The 12,741-nt window shown below is 35.6% G+C and overlaps 1 protein-coding gene across 1 annotated transcript in view; it reads left to right on the top strand.

Annotated features, from left to right (window-relative positions):
* LINGO1 (leucine rich repeat and Ig domain containing 1) overlaps positions 1-12,741 on the top strand; it is a 1,562,525-nt gene that overhangs the window by 898,204 nt on the left and 651,580 nt on the right. The window lies entirely within an intron of this gene.

Here is a 12,741-nt window from a genome sequence, read left to right as displayed (position 1 = left end):
CCTATGATTAATTTCTCCTTATTGACAAGGTGAGTTGAGTGCTTGTATCAGTTTCAGGCTTCCTAGTGCTTTCCAGCAGGTTCTAGAGCAAGTGCTAGTCACAGGGGTTCAGATTTTAGTGCTGCTACTGAGAGACCAGCTAGTTCTAAGGGAAAATTTGAACAGCAGACTTTCTGGCACCTGGAATAGTTTAACTGTAGCCTCGCAGTGCTGCACAATGCGAAAAATGTGCAAACACACGCGTTTTTAATCCAGTAAGTTGAAAGGGATAGAAATCAGCCCAACAAGGCTAATAAAATTACAATTTCAGAGCTGCAAACCACTCCTCTAGCATTAGATAGGCAGTACAATGCTCACCTCTCCCACTGGTAAGCAGTAGGACTTTCCTCTACCACAGCAAGGTCTAGATAGCTCTGAGCACAGAAAATAAAGTTCTGAGACAAGCAAAGCCTGGGATATGGACTGGTTAGGAAAGGTGGGAAATGAGCAAACAAGATAGTATTTTTTTGTTGAAACAGGCTAAACAATGCAATAATACAGTAAATAAACACAGAAAAGGCTAACACACTTGAGTGTGTAGTCCTAAACAGTAAATGCAATTAAAACTCTACAAAATTAGCAATTTAAAACTTTTTAAATGAAGTAAGGCAAGTGCACAACGGAAAAACAATTTAAGAGGCAGTAATACAGCATAATAAGTAGCTAGTCTAAATATACAGAGACGTCTATATATACAGAAAAGCAGCTAAAACACACAAACAATTCAGATGCAGTGCAACCTAGAGCACTTGAGTTGTAGCAATATTAAGGCAATTACAGTTATAATAAATGCTCTAAAATATACTCTATTTCCAAAATGTTTGAGAAGCACAGTCAGAACACAAGGAGATTCAGACATTTTTTTTGAAAGGGAAAAAGGAGAAACAGAAGGCCTTCTCAGATGTTCTCTCTGTATTAGGTAGAATGAGCTAATGTCACTAGACTGGGAGGAGTGTCCCAGATCAGATTTACAGTACGGGCGGGAAACTGCAAAGCCACCAAGTATAACAACAAGACAAGAACAGGAAGGGAGGGTAGGGACCAATACTAAAGCTATTAGCCTATAGACAGTAAACACTACAGAAAGCCAAAAAATGAAAGTTTTTGAACAGATAAAGGAGCAAAGAGACTCTACAGAATGCTTTTAACTGAAAACAAATCAGTTACCTGTGCAGATTAGTTAATAGCAATACAATACACTAAAACTATGCAGCAGGTAATAAAAAGAGCTATATATAAATTGCTAAAAACAATAATCAGTATAAATAACCCAAAAAAACAGGAGACTTATATATTTCAGGTCAGAGTTGTAGTCAATGCCCCTCCTCCATTCTGCTCAGTGTGTATAGACAGAAATCCTCTCAAAGTTAGGGCTTAAATACCAGAAGATACAACCTTAGACAACTTTTTGTTTAGAAAAAGCACAAAAGAACCAAACTCCACTAGCCAGCAGCCAATTAACACAATCTAGCCAAGGTAAAGAAAGGCTTCTGCTAATTCAAGATGGCCTGTTCATGTGCTTTGAACAATCACTGTAGAAACAAACAGGCCAGAGCCAGCAAATCTGAACTAGGACAATACTAAAGCTATTAGCCTACAGACAGTAAACACTACAGAAAGCCACAAAATGAAAGTTTTTAAACAGACAAAGGAGGAAAGAGACTCTACAGAACTGCAAACAAATCAGTTACCCGTGCAGATTAGTTAATAGCAGGAAAATACACCAAAAGCTATGCAGCAGGCAATAAAAAGTGCTATATATAAATTTTCTAGAAACAATAATCAGTATAAATAATCCAAAAAAAAAAACAGGATACTTGTATATCTCATGTCAGAGTTACAGTCAACACCCCTCCTCCACTCTGCTCAGTGTGTATAGACAGAAATCCTCTCAAAGTTAGGGCTTAAATACCAGAAGATACAACCTTAGATAACTTTTTTTTAGAAAAAGTACAAAAGAACCAGCCCTCATTAGCCAGCAGCCAATTAACACAATCTAGCCAAAGTAAAGAAAGGCTTCTGCTAATTCAAGATGGCCTGTTCATGTGCTTTTAACAATCACTGTAGAAACAAACAGGCCAGAGCCAGCAAATCTGAACTAGGACAATACTAAAGCTATTAGCCTACAGACAGTAAACACTACAGAAAGCCACAAAATGAAAGATTTTAAACAGATAAAGGAGCAAAGAGACTCTACAGAATGCTTTTAACTGCAAAAAAATCAGTTACCTGTACAGATTAGTTAATAGCAATAAAATACAATAAAAACTTTGCAGCAGGCAATAAAAAGTGATACATATAAATTGCTAGAAACAATAATCAGTATAAATAATCCAAAAAAATGGGATATTTATATATCTCAGGTCAGAGTTGTAGTCAACGCCCCTCCTCCATTCTCCTCAGTGTGTACAGACAGAAATCCTCTCAAAGTTAGGGCTTAAATACCAGAAGATACAACCATAGACAACTTTTTAGAAAAATCACAAATGAACCAGCCCCCACTAGCCAGCAGCCAACTGACACAATCTAGCCAAAATAAAGAAAGGATTCTGCTAATTCAAGATGGCCTGTTCATGTGCTTTTAACAATCACTGTAGAAACAAACAGGCCAGAGCCAGCAAATCTGAACTAAGACAATATTAAAGCTATTAGCCTACAGACAGTAAACACTACAGAAAGCCACAAAATGAAAGTTTTTGAACAGATAAAGGAGCAAAGAGACTCTACAGAATGCTTTTAACTGCAGCAAATCAGTTACCCGTGCAGATTAGTTAATAGGAATAAAATACACTAAAAACTATGCAGCAGGTAATAAACAGTGTTATATATAAATTGCTAGAAACAATAATCAGTATAAATAATCCAAAAATAAAGGATGCTTATATATCTCAGGTCACAGTTGTGGTCAATGACCCTCCTCCAATCTGCTCAGTGTGTATAGACAGAAATCCTCTCAAAGTTAGGGCTTAAATACCAGAAGATACAACCTTAGATAACTTTTTTTTAGAAAAAGTACAAAAGAACCAGCCCTCATTAGCCAGCAGCCAATTAACACAATCTAGCCAAAGTAAAGAAAGGCTTCTGCTAATTCAAGATGGCCTGTTCATGTGCTTTTAACAATCACTGTAGAAACAAACAGGCCAGAGCCAGCAAATCTGAACTAGGACAATACTAAAGCTATTAGCCTACAGACAGTAAACACTACAAAAAGCCACAAAATGAAAGTTTTTGAACAGATAAAGGAGCAAAGAGACTCTACAGAATGATTTTAACTGCAAACAAATCAGTTACTTGTGCAGATTAGTTAATAGCAATAAAATACACTAAAAACTATGCAGCAGGCAATAAAACGTGCTATATATAAATTGCTAGAAACAATAATCAGTATAAATAATCCAAAAAAACAGCATACTTATATATCTCAGGTCAGAGTTGTAGTCAATGCCCCTCCTCCACTCTGCTCAGAGTGTATAGACAGAAATCCTCTCAAAGTTAGGGCTTAAATCCCAGAAGATACAACCTTAGACAACTTTTTTTTTAAAAAAAAGCACAAAAGAACCAGCCCCCACTAGCCAGCAGCCAATTAACACAATCTAGCCAAGGTAAAGAAAGGCTTCTGCTAATTCAGGATGGCCTGTTCATCTGCTTTGAACAATCACTGTAGAAACAAACAGGCCAGAGCCAGCAAATCTGAACTAGGACAATACTAAAGCTATTAGCATACAGACAGTAAACATTACAGAAAGCCACAAAATGAAAGATTTTAAACAGATAAAGGAGCAAAGAGACTCTACAGAATGCTTTTAACTGCAAACAAATCAGTTACCCTTGTAGATTAGTTAATAGCAATAAAATACACTAAAAACTATGTAGCAGCCAATAAAAAGTGCTATATATAAATTGCTAGAAACAATAATCAGTATAAATAATCCAAAAAAATGGGATATTTATATATCTCAGGTCAGAGTTGTAGTCAACGCCCCTCCTCCATTCTCCTCAGTGTGTACAGACAGAAATCCTCTCAAAGTTAGGGCTTAAATACCAGAAGATACAACCATAGACAACATTTTTTTAGAAAAATCACAAATGAACCAGCCCCCACTAGCCAGCAGCCAACTGACACAATCTAGCCAAAGTAAAGAAAGGATTCTGCTAATTCAAAATGGCCTGTTCATGTGCTTTTAACAATCACTGTAGAAACAAACAGGCCAGAGCCAGCAAATCTGAACTAAGACAATATTAAAGCTATTAGCCTACAGACAGTAAACACTACAGAAAGCCACAAAATGAAAGTTTTTGAACAGATAAAGGAGCAAAGAGACTCTACAGAATGCTTTTAACTGCAGCAAATCAGTTACCCGTGCAGATTAGTTAATAGGAATAAAATACACTAAAAACTATGCAGCAGGTAATAAACAGTGTTATATATAAATTGCTAGAAACAATAATCAGTATAAATAATCCAAAAATAAAGGATGCTTATATATCTCAGGTCACAGTTGTGGTCAATGACCCTCCTCCAATCTGCTCAGTGTGTATAGACAGAAATCCTCTCAAAGTTAGGGCTTAAATACCAGAAGATACAACCTTAGACAACTTTTTTTTTTTAAAAGCACAGAATAATGATGACATTTGTACTAAGAGCTTGCTACTATTATTTAACCAGGATATACATGCCATTTTGAAATCATACTTTAACTGAAGAAGGCATTAGTCTCCATGACAGTATTTGTTTTTTTAAAAAAACACTCTACTGTTACTGCTATTATATATGATGCTAATTTGTTACATTTGAGTCTGAACTCTGATGAATGGTACCTTGTTGAATTAGTTAATTAATTACTTAAATTATTATAAGTAAAATCAATGAAAAATGAACAAGATAAGTGTTCACTGAGTTCACGTAGGGGGGTAGAAACTTCTATGTTTGTATCATATGTCGTTTTGTTTGGCGTATATATAATGTAAATAGTAACCCATCTTGACCTACCTTTGTTTGTGAAGAATTATTGGACTCTTTGAACATTCTGAATACATCATTACTGTTTCTCAGTTGTTTAAGAAACCCCCCTTTTTTAAATAAAAACAGATGACAAATGTTGTACAATATCAGTTGATACTTTAAGAGATGTAGTTGTAAGAGCTATTTTTTGGGACATCTATCTTGGAATCAGTTTTTTTGTTTCTTCTTTCTAGCATCAGTCCAAGGATTTGTTTCTTTTATACTTTTAAGAGTAGGGGCCATCCATTCCATTTCTTCTGGGATATACACTATGGTGTTGTTTTTGATGAATATAGTAGCTTTTTCTAAGTCACTAAAGGTTCTCATCTCATTTTCAAAAAGTATTTTTATCTTGTCTGGAAAGGCCAGCTGTGCTGTAATGTTGTTTTGTTTTAACAGTTTTATTATTGGCCAGACTTTTTTCCTTTGTTCTAGTATTCTGGAACAATAACCACTGACAAACCTTATCAGGCTTTGATTGTATTTTAAGGGTGATTTTCTCCAAGCAGATTTTAATATTAGTTCCTTGTCCAGAAATGAACAAAATGTTATAACTATGGATCTAGGTGGAGTATTTGTTGAGTTAGAAGCAGGTTTCCTCAATGCTCTATGCGTCCTTTCAATTCCAAATGAAAGTCCCTATTTCAAGTCTAAAAATTCAAGAATCCAGGTTGTTAAGAATTAAATAATGTCTTCTCCTTCAGTGTTTCAGGCAGATGAAAGATCCTTATGTTGTTTCTCTTTTCCCTAATTTCTAAGTCATCTATTTTGTTAAGCAGCCATGTATTCTGTTTAAGCAGAAATTCTTTTTGGAATTCTTCCTCTTTGAGTCTCCCTTCAATGTCATCTAGAAAAGTCTCTATATTTGGTATTTTTGTATGGTGTTGCTGTAATAGTTCCTTAAAGTATCAGTCAGTTTTTGAGAATTTAATTTGAGGTTTTCTAAGTCATTTTAAAGCCATCCGTCTTCAAAGATAGTTCCTGTATGGTAGATGTCAGCCATTGCAGTTAATTTTTCAAAGCAGCTTTTTCAAAATGCATTTTTCAAAATGGATGAGAATTCGTTGAGTTGTTCATATTCAATGACTCGATATATCTCCAAGTTACTTGACAGGAAAATTGTTGTATATCTCCACCAAAATTGTTATTTATATAGTTTAGTAGTTTATCTATAGATTTCTGATGTTTTAAACTTGAAAATAATAACATTTTCCTGTATTATTATACTAGTTTATGGAGCTCTGAAAATTCACTGCTCTCAGTTGGCCATTTAGCGCATTATTGCCTTTTTGTGCATCATATAAACATTTTTTATTAATATAACTCTTAAAGCTTAATAAATAAAGTTTCACATTGCACCAAAGTATAAACCATCAACTATTCATGGTTTTCTAAACAGCAATACATATTTGCAGTTAAAGGGCTTATATTTTCATAGGGAAACTGCTTCTCAGAATGTAGGAAAAGAGGGCATATATATGTGAGTTTCAGACTAACTGAAACAAAAATATAGAAACTTTCTATATTTCAATGCAATATTTGAAAATAATATGAAGTGGCATATTCAACAGTTTTACATTACATAAAAGCATAATGAATAAAAGTTTACATTCACATTTTTACAATCACACTGGTACAGTATAGTCCCACTGGTACAATCTCAATATCATGTTGAAATTGTATATATTATACAAATTTATTCATAGTGGAAAAGCTGTAAACATAAATTGCTCTCTCTCTCTCTCTATATATATATATATATATATATATATATATATATATATATATATATATATATATATATATATATATATATATATATATATATATATATATATATATATATATATATATATATATATATATATATATATATATATATATATATATATATATATATGTATATATATATATATATAGGAAGTTGTTCAGTTAACAAGTTCTGTAAATAAGAATGAATGTTTTCAGTTACTGTTCGGGTTGTTACTTTAAAATACTAACAATGCTTATTTTTAAGCAACTTTGTGGTTATTTGTTTCAAAACATTAGCAAGGAACTTGGAACAGCAACCATTTAATACAGAAAAAGGATTTTTTTGTTGTCATATTAGGAAAAGTTTTTCTATGTGTTGCAATCAGGAATCTGCATCTGTTGTTAAAAGTGAAACGTGCACATTCATTAAGTTTTCCATTTCTTAATAAACTGGTTGCATGCTCTTTTTAGGTCTATGTACTACATGTATAAAAAAGCTCATTATGGATTATAGAGAATCTAAATTCTATTGGGTATAATTAATAGAACACATTTTAAAAGGCAGTATCAATATGTATGCATTGGAGAACCCCAGCAGACAAAGTGAAAGTTTATTTTACAAAATGGGAGGTAAATTATTTGGAGAGCCTTTCTGAAAAGCCTGATGAGTCATCATTGCCAAAAAGTATGAATGTATTGAAGAATGCCTAGGAAAGGGCTACACCCACTTTTTTTGAAACCGGTAGGAAGGTATACAATATTAAGTAAGTAAGGTTCACATCTTAGTCACCAAACATTTTCCAGAATAGGTGGGTCATGTACTCTGCCATCATCTCATTTATGTGTACATTAAAGCAGCTACTCACTACAGTACTGCAGTGGGTTTACCACTAAATCATCTACGACCCATGATTTAGTGGCAAACCCACTGCAGTACTGTATTGTTCACAAGCACCGTAAGTCTACTACCCATGATTTAGTGGTCTGAAACCAACAAGAGGAGCTGATCAGTATGTACTGTTTTTCTTTAAGAGAATTCTTTTCACTTTTATGTAACATTATATTAGAATCAGCTATGATGCTGAAAATACAAGTTTCAAATATAAATGAATAACAAATGTGACAACATATGAATAACTAATATAACAACAAAAAATCCTTTTTCTGCATTAACACTATACTACTAAAATATTATTTTTGTAAAGGCAGAAACTTAAGTTCAGCAGACGGAAAATAAAAATAAAAGACATTAACTGAGTTGTAGAAAAATATGCTGATTGCTGTTTGTTAGTAAAACAAAGTTCCTCTTTTGAAAGTGAACAACCAAGGCATAATCAATGTCACAGTTAAAAATATATATTTTTGCAGAGAAATCACTATGTGTGAGTTTAGAATCAAATTTGTAAGTTCCATTTATTTTCCCAAATATTTTCCTCAGATAGAGACTTGTTCTTACTGCTTGCAACAAATTCAGATAAACTAAAGATGTAAACAAGAAGGTAGTGGAATGTACAACGATGACAGGAAGCAACTGGCCCATTCTAGCATATCCACGTATCATTTAGCCCTTAAGCTATGAGTAATGACAAACTTGGTGGGCCTAGTGGAATTTTAGTGCCACTGTAAATCTTCGTATTGATTATACAGAATATCATTACTAGACTAACAAAAAAAAAATACAGCTAACATATTTTGCAAGATGCTCCAGTTTTCATTTGCTTGTAATTCTTTTTCTTTCTTTTTGTCTGATTATAATATCTTTTAACATTCATAAAAACTGATTACAGACAGTGTGTTAAGTTTATTTTAAATGGTAGCATACTGTACCTTTTACTTACTCACTGTAGCAATCCTGTTCAATTTATAGTTTATTCAGAGAGCAATTACAGTAGACACTGTGTAACAACATTATGTGGTATTTTAAGAACTGAGAACACACATCTGTTGTACAAAGCCAATGTTGTTTTCATATGTGTCTTTTAATGTCATAGAATTCATTTTAATGCAGTAGAAATTGAAATGTGCCATTTTACAGACCATGAAATGATCCACAGTAAAACACATTAATAATTCTTCTATTAAATTTCTCTTATGACTCATTCTATTCATAAAACAATTATATAAATGATATTTTGAGGCAGATACCTATTCAATTAAAAATCCATAAAGGAGAATTTTAGAGTACCATGCTTTCAGTTTGAAGTGATTGTTAATATCCGCAAATGGCGAAACAAGACCTTTGTGTGCATAATTCTTAAGAATTATATCAAATTTGCAAATGGTGTGTGATGAGAGGGCATTTTTTCATGCAGAAAAAAAACTATAAAATAAATTAAGAGATTAAGAGGAAATAGGAAAATCAAATGTACATGTGCAAGTTGCTTTAACTCAGCATTTTGTGTTTGACATTTACATCTATTATACATCATGCATTTTATGGTTTATTATATAACTATCTATCATAATGAACTTAATTATATAGCAAGTCCTAGTATATGTTTTTTGAAAGTGCAGTTATATTTCAAATGGTTATACTACGTGTTCCTGAAGTATACCTGCTAGAAATAAACAGGGTAAGTCAAGTTATGAGAATCAAAGCAGCCAAGAAAGTCTTATAACTAGTGAACATTTTGTGCAGCATGAGAAACCTTTACATCATACTTCATAATAAAGACAAGGGATGTGAATTTGCCAAGGGCATGTACATCACGGGGGGTGGAATGCCAATACAGTAATGGCTTACAAAGGCAAAGGAGGTCCATTTGTTAAAATGTGGGTAATTTGGGGGGAGTGATACCTAAGGGTCATCTGAATGTGGTAGCTGGGCTAGTAAATCCACCTGGGTGTCAGTACAGATGTACCAGGTTAGTACTATCCATTAAACATCCATATGTTACAGTGCACAATATGTATGACTGATTTATGACTTATGCATATCTCTTATTTCATGTACCTCTGGGATGCAACTTTAACAATAAACACATCAAGATATGTATGTCTGTATATGCTGTACATATGAGGTGTTGAATACTACAGTGCATGTTATTGTGTGTGTGTGGGGAGGTGGGTATAGGTAAAAGTCTGAATACTTCCAAAGGTATCTTGTTCATGTTCTCACAGGTTCTCTCAGTGTAGAGACTAGCACAATGGAATGTTGCATGCCTAATATCTGCAGATATCCTGCGAATGACAATGATGACAGCATGCACACAGCACAGTTCAATGACACATTGGCACTGTCTTCAACACTACCATGGGAAGAATAATCTAACATCAAAATGCCTGTGAAGGACCATGATAACCACATGACATCAACCGTGCACAGCTGCTTTCATATAACTATGAACCCTGCCTGTGTTCCCAGTGAGTCCTCTGCTCATCAAATCTCAGAAATGTCCGTTGTCTTATATGTGCAGATACTGACCACACAAGAAAGGAAAGGGGGTAAGCAGTGTGTCCATCTCTCCACCACATATTTCCAGCTGGTTACAGAACTGTCCATAAATCAGCCAGTGTGTAGTTCAGGGATAGTGGTGCAGACAGCTGCTAACAAAAGATTTGTGTAGATTGTGAGTGTGCTTTTTGGCTTGGATAATGATGTGTAGCACCTACACTGTCACATGGGGTATAGGAACAGGGAGCAGACAGTTCTGCATGGTGTGCAGGATGATGTGCACCACCTGCACAGTGACATGAGATACAGGAGCAGGCAGCAGGCAGTGCTGCATGGTGTGTAGGATGATGTATAGCACCTGCACAGTGACATGGAGTACAGTAGCAGAGAGCAGACAGTTCTGCATTGTGTGTAGGATGATGTGCACCACCTGCACAGTGACACAGAGTATAGTGGTAGGGAGCAGACAGCACTGCATGGTATGGAGGATGATGTACAGCACCTGCACAGTGATATGGGGTACAGGGAACAGGAAGCAGACAGTCCTGCATGGTGTGTAGCATGACATGCAGCAGCTGCACAGTGATATCAGGTACAGGGACAGTGAACAGACAGTGTTATATTGTGTGTAGGATGATGACGTGTAGCACTAATGCAGTGACATGGGGTATAGGGACAGTTAGGGGACAGTGCTGCAGTGTGCTTAGGATGATGTGCAGCACCTGCTCAGGGACACTGTATAGAGGACAGGGAACACATAGTGTTGCATGGTTTCTAGGATGATGTGCAGCACCTGCCCAGTGACATGGGGTATAAGAACAGTGAGCAGACAGTGCTACATGGTGTGTTGGATGACGTGCAAAATCTGCACAATGTCACAGGGTATAGAGACAAGAAGCAGACAGTGCTGCATTGTTTGTATGATGACATGTAGCACCTGCACAATGACATGGGGTATAGGGACAATGAACACACAGTGCTGCATTGTGTGTAGGATGATGTGCAGCATCTGCATAGTTACACGGGGTATAGAGACAGGGAGCAGATGATGTTGCACAGTGACATGGAGTTTAAGGACATGGAATTTCTCACCATGTGGCAGTTTAGAAATTAGAAGTCCAACTTCCTCATGTACACAATGCCTCATCCTTTCTGTTCCCAACTTTTGTTAGCACTGCTCATATATCATATGCTTATATGATATATATTAATCAATTTTCAAGAGACCCAATCAAACCTGCTGCCACAACAAAGTTGCTAAATTTGCAGCCTGGGCATCTTACAGATCTCTCCACTTCTTGATGACCTTAGCTAGCTGAAATTCTCCCATTCATTATCATTCTTACAGCTAGTTAACACTCACAGTCCTTTCTTTAAGCCTGAACAATGTATTGTCTTACATAGCATCCTACAATATTATTCACCTGACATATAACTTTTGCTCTTTTTCCAAATTATTACTCTTCATAACAAAATCCAGTAGCACATCTGGTGACTTACTGTGCTCTTTCTATGCATTTAGAAAATAGAACTTTGTCCCATCCTCACTGTAACACTGCAATGTTAAATCCTTTATCTCAAACAACATCCGGTGATCAACTAACAGGACTCCTACTGTACAGTAGGATAATATAATTACTACACTTGCTCCAGCACATACCTAATCCTAATCACAACTTCATCTTTTTTTGGCTACCCAACCAGAGCCCACCTGTCTGCCATGATCATTGACTTAATCTTACACATTAGTGCATATGTTATTACTAACCAAGCTGGTGTATCCCATATTTATCTGTTATCCCCTCCCTTTTGTTTCCATGCCCACCATTTCCTGTTGGTTGCTCAACCCATCCCTTAATATTGTCATTCGTCTTTTTGTCTGACGTTCTCTTCACTAGCGTTCTCCTTCACTCACTGTGTTACTACACACCCCTTCAGTTGTATCTGTTTTCCCCTACCACCTAATCTGACCCTTTTACTTTTCTCTTACATTCCTTACATCCTTCTCCAACTTACCTTCCACTTATGCATAAAAATGGGCATGCTTCTCATAAAAAAATATTTACCTCACCTTCACCACCTCCATCCTGTTCTTTCCCTAGTTCCTTGCCTTCTTTTCTACAATCTGCTTACTTCTTCCCTTATCATCTGTTTCCTATACTTCCATTTACACCCTTTTCTTCTAATCAAAAAATAAACATGCATCACACATGCCTATTTATGTCTTCCGAATCCCTTAATTATTGCAATTGTACAGTCCACAGCTGTTTACTATGCACACTGTTAATCTCCATGTATAGCTGCTAACCAACAGCACTTTTTGTATAGCAAGGGGCTAGACTGCCATGATCCACAGGTCAAACTACTAAACACAGCCATTACTGTGCATTTCAAGTACTGGCCTTAGCCGTCGCTGGAAGTGCACATGAGCTGAGGACTGTTGGACAGCAGTTAGCACATACAGGGCACATCCAGCATTCTGTGACTCCTCCCTTAGTACTCTGCTCTGCTGTATGTTTGTCAGTACGATCCTGATGCTACCTGTTCTACCCTC

The sequence above is a fragment of the Protopterus annectens genome, chromosome 7.part0 (assembly GCF_019279795.1).
Source record: "Protopterus annectens isolate FY-2018-M chromosome 7.part0, PAN1.0, whole genome shotgun sequence".
NCBI lineage: Eukaryota > Metazoa > Chordata > Ceratodontiformes > Protopteridae > Protopterus > Protopterus annectens.
This window is presented reverse-complemented; position numbering and strand designations above follow the sequence as displayed.